An 11,871-nucleotide genomic window follows, 5' to 3' on the forward strand; every position below is an offset into this window, starting at 1 on the left:
AAATAAAAAGAAATGAAAGCGATATAAATGTTAAATAGCACTAAAGGAGAAATATGATCAAAAGAAGATATAAGTGCAAGATTTGATAAAGAAGGACATTACTATCTTCTTCTTCTTCTTCTTCTTCTTCTTTGTCTGCATCTTTTCCCCCTTCTATGTGGGGTCGATGTTTCTGGCCAGCTTTCTCCATCTACCTCTGTCCCACACCTCATCACCGGTTAATCCCTTTGATCGAAGGTCATCCTTGATACAGTCCATCCACCTTCGCTTTGGTCTCCCTCTCCTTCTCGTTCCCTGTACCTCCATTTCCATCACTCTCCTCCCTCTTTTCATGACATGACCATACCACCTCAGTCTACTTTCTTGGATCTTATCCGATAGTTCTCTAACTCCTGTGGTACCCCTAATTACCTCATTCCGTATCTTATCTCTTCTTGTCACTCCACACATCCATCTCAACATTCTCATCTCTGCCACATCCAGTTTCTTCTCTTTTGTCTAGAGAAGGACATTACTATATTTTTTTAAAAAAGGCAACACAAGAAATAAAAGTAGACGAGAATAAAAATACTTTGGGAAAACATAGACAGAATAAGGAACAGAAGGAACAGACAGAAAGTCTAAGGTAAGGTAACATAACTTTATGAAATTCAAGGACCTAAGCTAAATAATAAAGTACCAAAAGAAGAATTAGTCAAATAATGGGAAACTATATACTGCAAGCATGAAAATAGAATAGACCTAGTTTGGAATGAAGAAAACCGGATAATTATAAAAATAAAATAGCGCACCGGGGAGATAGCTTAAGAATAGATGGATATATTACAGACGTATATACTTAAAGAACACTATAACTTTGTATTGGAGACAAAAGGGAAGATTTAAACCAATGGAAAACGCAACAATTACAATGAAAAAGTAAAGAATTGTGTGAGAAAACTAACGGTAAAAAAAAAAAGCAAATAAATGAAAAAATGAAGCAGGACCGTATAGCCTTAAACCCGAGCTCTATAAGGTACTGGGAAAAACAAAACGGTCTTGAAAACCGATAAAAAAAAACGAAAAAAAAGAAAAAAAAAGTTGGATGAAAAATAAAACCATATACGTGGAAGAAGTTAAGAACAAAAATTACTGAAAAGAATGACAAAAAGCCTTAGACCTATAGGTCTAGTAAATATTTCATATAGAATATTCATGATGATGAAAGAAAAAATAGCAAATCACATAAGAATGAACGGGAAAGATAATGAGTGTAGGTATAATAGAAGACAATTTAATATTATTATTATTAAATGCTAAGCTGCAACCCTAGTTGGAAAAGCAGGATGCTATAAGCCCAAGGGCTCCAACAGGGAAACAAAGCCCAGTGAGGAAAGGAAACAAGGAAATATAAAATATTTTAAGAAGAGTAACAACATCAAAATAAATATTTCCTATATAAACTATAAAAGACTTTAACAAAACAAGAAGAGAAATCAGATAGAATAGTGTGCCCGAGTGTACCCTCAACCAAGAGAACTCTAACCCAAGACAGTGGAAGAAAACAGTAATATTATGATTTACAACATGAAAGAACAGCCATATCACATAGAGGGAATCAATGTGGTGGAAAGTTTAACACACTTAGGAATTAAACTAGACAGTAATAGGAACATGGTAAAAATTCATAAAAGGGTAATGATAGAAAAAACAAATATTACCAAACTTAACATATTCATTTAAGGAGAAAAGTTACAATAAAATACTAATAGGAAAAACATTTTGGAAAAGTATTGCATTACCATTTTATAGAACAAAGCATTATAGATTTGACAGAAACTCGAATAGAGAGACTACAAAGGATAGAGAATGTGGGTAGGCCTATATAGGAAAATATTAGGTGTCACTGAAAGTAGCTAATACTACTATAAGGTGCATTACCATTTTATAGAACAAAGCATTATAGATTTGACAGAAACTCGAATAGAGAGACTACAAAGGATAGAGTATGGGGGTAGGCCTATATAGGAAAATATTAGGAGTCACTGAAAGTAGCTAATACTAGGGGAGTGGTAGCCGGATCTTATATGAAAACAAAGGTGATGGATGGGAAGCTGCAGTACACAAACCTTTCTCTGGATTGGAAAAAAAGAAATATTGAAAATAATAATCCTGTGCATTCAAGAATAAGAAGGAAGATGGTGGAAACCGCCAGCAAAGTACTTTAAAAGAATTAAAGAATTTAATTTATATATAAGGCAGATAAGAAGAATGAACAAGATAGAAATAGAATACGAAACCAGAAAGTGGGACATGAAAAAAGGGAAAGAAGAAATAGAAAGTATAGTGAGCTTAGAAATATATAGAAAATGGAAGAAATTAAAAAAGAAGAAATGTATGGCAATATATTTGCATTAGTGCTATAGTTTTAGAGCAAGAACTAATACGTTAAAACTAAGCATTATAAAGAGGCATAATATGGGGAGTGTTAACTGTAATTTTTTTTAAAAATTAGGAAGATTTGATCCATTTTCGTTGTTTTGCCAGGAATATAGAAAAGAAAGGAATTAAATAATTAAACTTAAAAAGAAAACTCTACGAGGAAGACCTAAAGAAAGTGATAGGATAATTTTTATTCAGTAAAAGAAATTTAGAAAAGAACTATTAAACCAGGTGTAGAGAAAAAGAAAAAAATGTACATACAAGAAAGATAATCTCAAATAACTATCTTTTAAAAGAGCCGTTGCATAGGCTCAACCCTGAACCTAAGGTTTGTGATAAAGCCTCATAGATTAAATCTAATTCTTCCGTTTAACGATTAATTATTTATTTATTTATTATTATTATTATTATTATTATTATTATTATTATTATTATTATTATTATTATTATTATTATTATTATTATTTTCTGAGGCAGAAATCGCAAGTTTTCTTTATAATTTAGAACCATATCACCGACCGTGACTGGCGTCCATTCGCTAAATGTAAACAATAGTCTCATGTGTTCCCTAAGGTATGGTGTTCTTATTTCTTTGTATTTTCGCTTATATATTCACATTTGAATGCTATGATTATGCCGAAAGATGCATAAAGTGTTAGAGACGATGACTATATAGGTCCAAAGCATAAATTTTACCCAGAAAAATATATATGGAGCAATTTACGTTATGGTATCTTACTCGCGAGCAGAATCGAACAGCAGTCCAGAGTTTAATGTCGAAATATTTTTTATCATTTATTGCCAAAGAAGACGATTTGCTTTTTAAAATTGAACGCGTACGAAATCTAAACGTACAAAATCTTGTCCTATTAAAGAACTGGGCACTCGTTCTTTGGTGGAGTACCGGTAAATCTGGGTTTTCTTTCAATTGTGATAGTAGGCTGACTTTACCGGAACCTCATTTGAAAGGTTTGCCGGTTGCTAACTTCCCGAGAGTACTTTTATCCGTAATATTTTGAAATGATTAACTTGATTGTACACTCAAGATCGCTTTTAAACTATTTATATTTTTATTTATATTCATTCATTAGTGTATATATATATATATATATATATATATATATATATATATATATATATATATATATATATATATATATATATATATGTATATATATATATATATATATATATATATATATATATATATATATATATATATATATTTATATATATATATATATATATATATATATATACATATATATATATATATATATATATATATATATATATATATATATATATATATATATACAGTATATATATATATATATATATATATATATATGTGTGTGTGTGTGTGTGTGTGTGTGTATGTGTGTGTGTTTATGTGTATTAAGCTCTAAAGAAAACAAATAAATGTACATTGATATCGTATTTACACAGAAAAAATATATCCCCCATATCATTTTCTTAATGATTCCAGAGAAAGTGAATTTTAGGAAAGAGGATAATATGGGATTAGAAGAAAAGAGACCAGGACTTGGGTTGAAATTCTGACCTTTATGTAAAAACAGTTAAGGATGATTCAACCATATTTCTTTGGGTGTGGATGTTAATTCAACCATATTTTTTTAGGTGTGGATGTTGATTCCACCATATTTCCTTGGGTGTGGATGTTGAATCAACCATATTTCTTGGGTGTGGATGTTAATTCAACCATATTTTTTTAGGTGTGGATGTTGATTCAACTATATTTCTTTGGGTGTGGATGTTAATTCAACCATATTTTTTTAGGTGTGGATGTTGATTCAACTATATTTCTTTGGGTGTGGATGTTAATTCAACCATATTTTTTTAGGTGTGGACGTTGATTCAACCATACTTCTTTAGGTGTGGGTGTTGATTCAACCATATTGCTTTAGGTGTGGATGTTGATTCAACCATATTTCTTTAGGTGGGGATGTTGATTCAACCATATTTCTTTGGGTGTGGATGTTGATTCAACCATATTTCTTTAGGTGTGGATGTTGATTCAACCATATTTCTTTAGGTGTGGATGTTGATTCAACCATATTTCTTTGGGTGTGGACGTTGATTCAACCATATTTCTTTAGGTATGGACGTTGATTCAACCATATTTCTTTGGGTGTGGACGTTGATTCAACCATATTTCTTTGGGTGTGGATGTTGATTCAACCATATTTCTTTGGGTGAGGACGTTCATTCAACCATATTTCTTTGGGTGTGGATGTTGATTCAACCATATTCCTTTGGGTGTGGATGTTGATTCAACCATATTTCTTTGGGTGTGGACGTTGATTCAACCATATTTCTTTAGGTATGGACGTTGATTCAACCATATTTCTTTAGGTGTGGATGTTGATTCAACCATATTTCTTGGGTGTGGATGTTAATTCAACCATATTTTTTTAGGTGTGGATGTTGATTCAACTATATTTCTTTGGGTATGGATGTTGATTCAACCATATTTCTTTGGGTGTGGATGTTGATTCAACCATATTTCTTTGGCTGTGGATGTTGATTCAACCATATTTCTTTGGCTGTGGATGTTGATTCAACCATATTTCTTTGGCTGTGGATGTTGATTCAACCATATTTCTTGGGTGTGGATGTTAATTCAACCATATTTTTTTAGGTGTGGATGTTGATTCAACCATATTTCTTTGGGTGCGGATGTTGATTCAACCACATTTCTTGGGTGCGGATGTTGATTCAACCATATTTTTTGGGTGTGGATGTTGATTCAACCATATTTTTTGGGTGCGGATGTTGATTCAACCATATTTTTTGGGTGTGGATGTTGATTCAACCATATTTCTTTGGGTGTGGATGTGGATTCAACTATATTTCTTTGAGTGAGGATGTTGATTCAACCATATTTCTTTGGGTGCGGATGTTGATTCAACCATATTTTTTGGGTGTGGATGTTGATTCAACCATATTTCTTTGGGTGTGGATGTGGATTCAACTATATTTCTTTGAGTGAGGATGTTGATTCAATCATATTTCTTTGGGTGCGGATGTTGATTCAACCATATTTCTTTGGGTGCGGATGTTGATTCAACCACATTTCTTGGGTGCGGATGTTGATTCAACCATATTTTTTGGGTGTGGATGTTGATTCAACCATATTTCTTGGGTGTGGATGTTGATTCAACTATATTTCTTTGGCTGATGATGTTGATTCAACCGTATTTCTTTGAGTGTGGATGTTGATTCAACCACATTTCTTTGGGTGTAGATGTTGGTTCAACGGTGGATGTTGATTCAACCATATTTCTTTGGGTGTGGATGTATTCAACCACATTTCTTTGGGTGTAGATGTTGATTCAACCGTATTTCTTTGGGTGTGGATGTTGATTCAACCAAATTTCTTTGGGTGTGGATGTTGATTCAACCATATTTCTTTGGGTGTGTATGTTGATTCAACCAAATTTCTTTGGGTGTGGATGTTGATTCAACCATATTTCTTTGGGTGTGGACGTTGATTCAACCATATTTCTTTGGGTGTGGACGTTGATTCAACCATATTTCTTTGGGTGTGGATGTATTCAACCACATTTCTTTGGGTGTAGATGTTGATTCAACCATATTTCTTTGGGTGTGGATGTTGATTCAACCAAATTTCTTTGGGTGTGGACGTTGATTCAACCATATTTCTTTGGGTGTAGACGTTAATTCAACCATATTTTTTTGGGTGTGGATGTTGAATCAACCATATTTCTTTGGGTGTGGATGTTGATTCAACCATATTTCTTTGGGTGTGGACGTTGATTCAACCATATTTCTTTGGGCGTGGACGTTGATTCAACCATATTTCTTTGGGCGTGGACGTTGATTCAACCATATTCCTTTGGGCGTGGACGTTGATTCAACCATATTTCTTTGGGCGTGGACGTTGATTCAACCATATTCCTTTGGGCGTGGACGTTGATTCAACCATATTTCTTTGGGCGTGATATTTCTTTGGATGTGGACGTTGATTCAACCATATTTCTTTGGGTGTGGACGTTGATTCAAGCATATTCCTTTGGGCGTGGACGTTGATTCAAGCATATTCCTTTGGGCGTGGACGTTGATTCAAGCATATTCCTTTGGGTGTGGACGTTGATTCAAGCATATTCCTTTGGGCGTGGACGTTGATTCAAGCATATTCCTTTGGGCGTGATATTCCTTTGGGCGTGGACGTTGATTCAAGCATATTCCTTTGGCAAAGAAATATGGTTGAATCAACGTCCACACCCAAAGAAATATGGTTGATTCAACGTCCACTTTGGGTGTGGACGTTGATTCAACCATATTTCTTTGGGTGTGGACGTTGAATCAACCATATTTCTTTGGGTGTGGACGTTGATTCAACCATATTTCTTTGGGTGTGGACGTTGAATCAACCATATTTCTTTGGGTGTGGACGTTGATTCAACCATATTTCTTTGGGTGTGGACGTTGATTCAAGCATATTCCTTTGGGCGTGGACGTTGATTCAACCATATTCCTTTGGGTGTGGACGTTGATTCAACCATATTTCTTTGGGTGTGGACGTTGATTCAACCATATTTCTTTGGGTGTGGACGTTGATTCAAGCATATTCCTTTGGCAAAGAAATATGGTTGAATTAACGTCCACACCCAAAGAAATATGGTTGATTCAACGTCCACACCCAAAGAAATATGGTTGAATCAACGTCCACTTTGGGTGTGGACGTTGATTCAACCATATTTCTTTGGGTGTGGACGTTGAATCAACCATATTTCTTTGGGTGTGGACATTGATTCAACCATATTCCTTTGGGTGTGGACGTTGATTCAACCATATTTCTTGGGTGTGGACGTTGATTCAACCATATTCCTTTGGGTGTGGACGTTGATTCAACCATATTTCTTTGGGTGTGGACGTTGATTCAACCATATTTCTTTGGGTGTGGACGTTGATTCAAGCATATTCCTTTGGCAAAGAAATATGGTTGAATTAACGTCCACACCCAAAGAAATATGGTTGATTCAACGTCCACACCCAAAGAAATATGGTTGAATCAACGTCCACTTTGGGTGTGGACGTTGATTCAACCATATTTCTTTGGGTGTGGACGTTGAATCAACCATATTTCTTTGGGTGTGGACATTGATTCAACCATATTCCTTTGGGTGTGGACGTTGATTCAACCATATTTCTTGGGTGTGGACGTTGATTCAACCTTATTCCTTTGGGTATGGACGTTAATTCAACCATATTTCTTTGGGTGTGGACGTTGAATCAACCATATTTCTTTGGGTGTGGACGTTGAATCAACCATATTTCTTTGGGTGTGGACATTGATTCAACCATATTCCTTTGGGTGTGGACGTTGATTCAACCATATTTCTTGGGTGTGGACGTTGATTCAACCATATTCCTTTGGGTGTGGACGTTGATTCAACCATATTTCTTGGGTGTGGACGTTGATTCAACCATATTCCTTTGGGTGTGGACGTTGATTCAACCATATTCCTTTGGGTATGGACGTTAATTCAACCATATTTCTTTGGGTGTGGACGTTGAATCAACCATATTTCTTTGGGTGTGGACGTTGATTCAACCATATTTCTTTGGGTGTGGACGTTGATTCAACCATATTTCTTTGGGTGTGGACGTTGATTCAACCATATTTCTTTGGGTGTGGACGTTGATTCAAGCATATTCCTTTGGCAAAGAAATATGGTTGAATCAACGTCCACTTTGGGTGTGGACGTTGATTCAACCATATTTCTTTGGGTGTGGACGTTGAATCAACCATATTTCTTTGGGTGTGGACGTTGATTCAACCATATTTCTTTGGGTGTGGACGTTGATTCAACCATATTTCTTTGGGTGTGGACGTTGATTCAACCATATTTCTTTGGCAAAGAAATATGGTTGAATCAACGTCCACACCCAAAGAAATATGGTTGATTCAACGTCCACACCCAAAGAAATATGGTTGAATCAACGTCCACTTTGGGTGTGGACGTTGATTCAACCATATTCCTTTGGGTGTGGACGTTGATTCAACCATATTTCTTTGGGTGTGGACGTTGATTCAACCATATTCCTTTGGGTGTGGACGTTGATTCAACCATATTCCTTTGGGTGTGGACGTTAATTCAACCATATTCCTTTGGGTGTGGACGTTGGTTCAACCATATTCCTTTGGGTGTGGACGTTGATTCAACCATATTTCTTTGGGTGTGGACGTTCATTCAACCATATTCCTTTGGGTGTGGACGTTGGTTCAACCATATTTCTTTGGGTGTGGACGTTGATTCAACCATATTCCTTTGTTTGTGGACGTTGATTCAACCATATTTCTTTGGGTGTGGACGTTGATTCAACCATATTCCTTTGGGTGTGGACGTTGGTTCAACCATATTCCTTTGGGTGTGGACGTTGATTCAACCATATTCCTTTGGGTGTGGACGTTGGTTCAACCACATTCCTTTGGGTGTGGACGTTGATTCAACCACATTCCTTTGGGTGTGGACGTTGATTCAACCACATTCCTTTGGGTGTGGACGTTGATTCAACCACATTTCTTTGGGTGTGGACGTTGATTCAACCACATTCCTTTGGGTGTGGACGTTGATTCAACCACATTCCTTTGGGTGTGGACGTTGATTCAACCATATTTCTTTGGGTGTGGACGTTGATTCAACCACATTTCATTTACATGGACATTAGCCTCTGTTAGATAGGCACTGTGTATCACAAGGAACTGACTATTCTTTGATAAATCCTGCCTATTAATCCTCTGTAGATTTAGTCAATGGAAAGAGAAGATTGTCAAGATAAAGACTACGGGTGAAATCTAACCGAGGCCCTTTGCGTCAATAGGCCTAGGAGGAGATGATGATGATGTTTTTATTTTAGTTTCCTTCAGAATGTTTTTGGGAGCTCGGATCTTTCTTCTGTTTGAAAATCTGGTTGTTTCTGATATTACCGGAGAAAAGGACTTAAGTTTATTCTCTTTTATATACTTGAATTGAAGGAGACGTCAGTATTCTCATGGATTTCAAATCGACAATGTATTATTACTTATTCTTACAAATAATACTGGTAATACATCAGCTGTTAGAGTTATATGAACTATGAAACTTGGAATAATCAAATGCTCCGTTGACTGAACACTTGTCAACTCATTCAACTCATATTATTGTGTCAAGAAACATCTTGTGTCTTACATAGCTTATAAGTTTAAAAGCCACTCATGAATGGTAGAGACAAGGGACAGTGACACTGCCCTAACAAGCAGGACAATGCCCTAGAGACTGACCATATTACATATGATCAGTGCCAAAGCACCCCTCTCCACCCAAATGAGGACCAATGAGAGCCAGGCAACGGCTGCTGATTTCTCAGTAGATAAACCTATAGCCTTCCCCAAACGCCCCATCCTTCACTTATAAAGATGGTGAGGTTGCAGTAACCAAAGAAACTAACGAGTTTAACCGGGACTCAAATCCCAGCCTGGCGTTCATCAGTCAGGGACGTTACCGCATATGCCACGACAGCCCTAGTTAGCCATACAAACTGCCTGTTCTATTTTGTTTACATTTCTTTAGAAGATGCAATTTTCTTCATTGCATACGAGACTTAGGTTGTACTTAAAGCAGCTGCAATATCAGAAAATTAGGATTTTATTATTAAAAAATTTTCACTTCTGCATTTTGTACCGCAAAACAATAATACTTGAATGCATCGTATTTTGAAAGTAGATCTAACTATACTCAAATTTTTTTAATGAGGTGGATTTTCACTGACTCGCAGCGCTGCCCCTTTAGCTCGGAAAAGTTTCCTGCTATCTGATTGGTTAAAATTATCTTGTCCAACCAATCAGCAATCAGGAAACTTTTCCTAGCTAAAGGGGCACACCTGCGAGTCTGTGCAAATCTCCCTCACTAAAAAGAATTGACTTTAGTAACTACAAGAAGTTTCATAGTTATTCCCTATATGTATTGATGCTTTGAGCTACCCTTAAATTAGATACCGGAATGAGGGTTCGAGTCTCGCTCAAACTCGTTAGTTCCTTTGGTCGCTGCAGCCTCCCCATCCTTGAGAGCTAGGGATGGGGTGGTTGGAACTAGATAAACTACAAGAGAAGTAATGAACAATTAAAATAACATATATTAAGAATAGTAAAAAATTTAAAAAATTTTTCATATATAAAACTATAAAAAGAGGTTTACGTCAGCCTTGTTCAACATGAAAATATTTGCTGCAAATTTGAACTTATTCTATATAAGTTACGAAAATCACCCTATTATCTAGAAGACTTATTTTTTATTATACACGAATTCAAAATCACGGGGAACATTACTGAAAAAAATTATTACATACAGAAAGCTTTTGCTGTATTCAGGGCGGTAAAGTAATGAAATATGATTTCAGAGCATAATAATCCAGTTATTTTAAAAATTTCAAGCATTTTGTTTATTGATTATTACGTATTTAAAGCTTTTGCTGTATTTTGAGCGGTTAAAGTATTGAAATTGCGATTTCAGGACTTTATAATCCAATTATTTTTTTTTTTTAATTTCAGGCATTTTGTATTATCATTATTACCTACTGAAAGCTTTTGCTGCATTTTGAGCAGTTAAAGTATTAAAATTAGTATTTCAGGACTATAATCAAAGTGTTATTAAAATTTCAAGTATTTTGTCTAATCGTTATTACAAAATTAAGTGTTTTTAATAAAAAAACAATGCTAAATTAGCATCGTTTGACGTCATTGCATCAGTGCCAACACTGGTAAGCAAAAACCTTTCGTATTTCGTAATTAAACGTAAAATTTATTCATTTCCAATAAAATTGGGCTTTCACATAAGACATGTAATAAAGGTTTGTGTATTTTGACTTAGAATAAATAATTTTCAGATTGGTTAAATAAAATATCACTATAGATTTTATTGTCCAAAAACTACTTTTCTAACCCTTTTCCGTGATCATTGGCAGCTTATTTCTTCTTTTGTCTCGGGAGTTCAAAGCAAATTACGGCTTCTTCTCCTCCCTCTACTTTCCATACAAGGCGTTTGTAAGTACTGAGTAATGGTTCTCTTAATATTTATCCCATGAGTTGCTAAAATGGATTCCTTGAAGTGCTAATTTATCATTTCGAAATCAGTTACTGGTACAATTATATCTACTTATTTACTTCCATTGAACAGTGAAATTGGCTGACTGCTTTTTGCCATTTATAAGTATATTCGCAGATGTGGGTATTCGATACATATATTCAATGTTAAACGACTCGTTAGATCTCTCGTTAATTTATAGAAATGTAAATCATGAAATTGATATGAAAATTATATAAAAACTATTAGTATTTAAAATCAGATTATTTCTATTATTGTGACAAAAAAAAAAAAAATACGAGAAGCAATACTCAAGATTATCGCAAACGTCTTACATTTC

Source organism: Palaemon carinicauda, chromosome 35 (genome assembly GCF_036898095.1).
Source record: "Palaemon carinicauda isolate YSFRI2023 chromosome 35, ASM3689809v2, whole genome shotgun sequence".
NCBI lineage: Eukaryota > Metazoa > Arthropoda > Malacostraca > Decapoda > Palaemonidae > Palaemon > Palaemon carinicauda.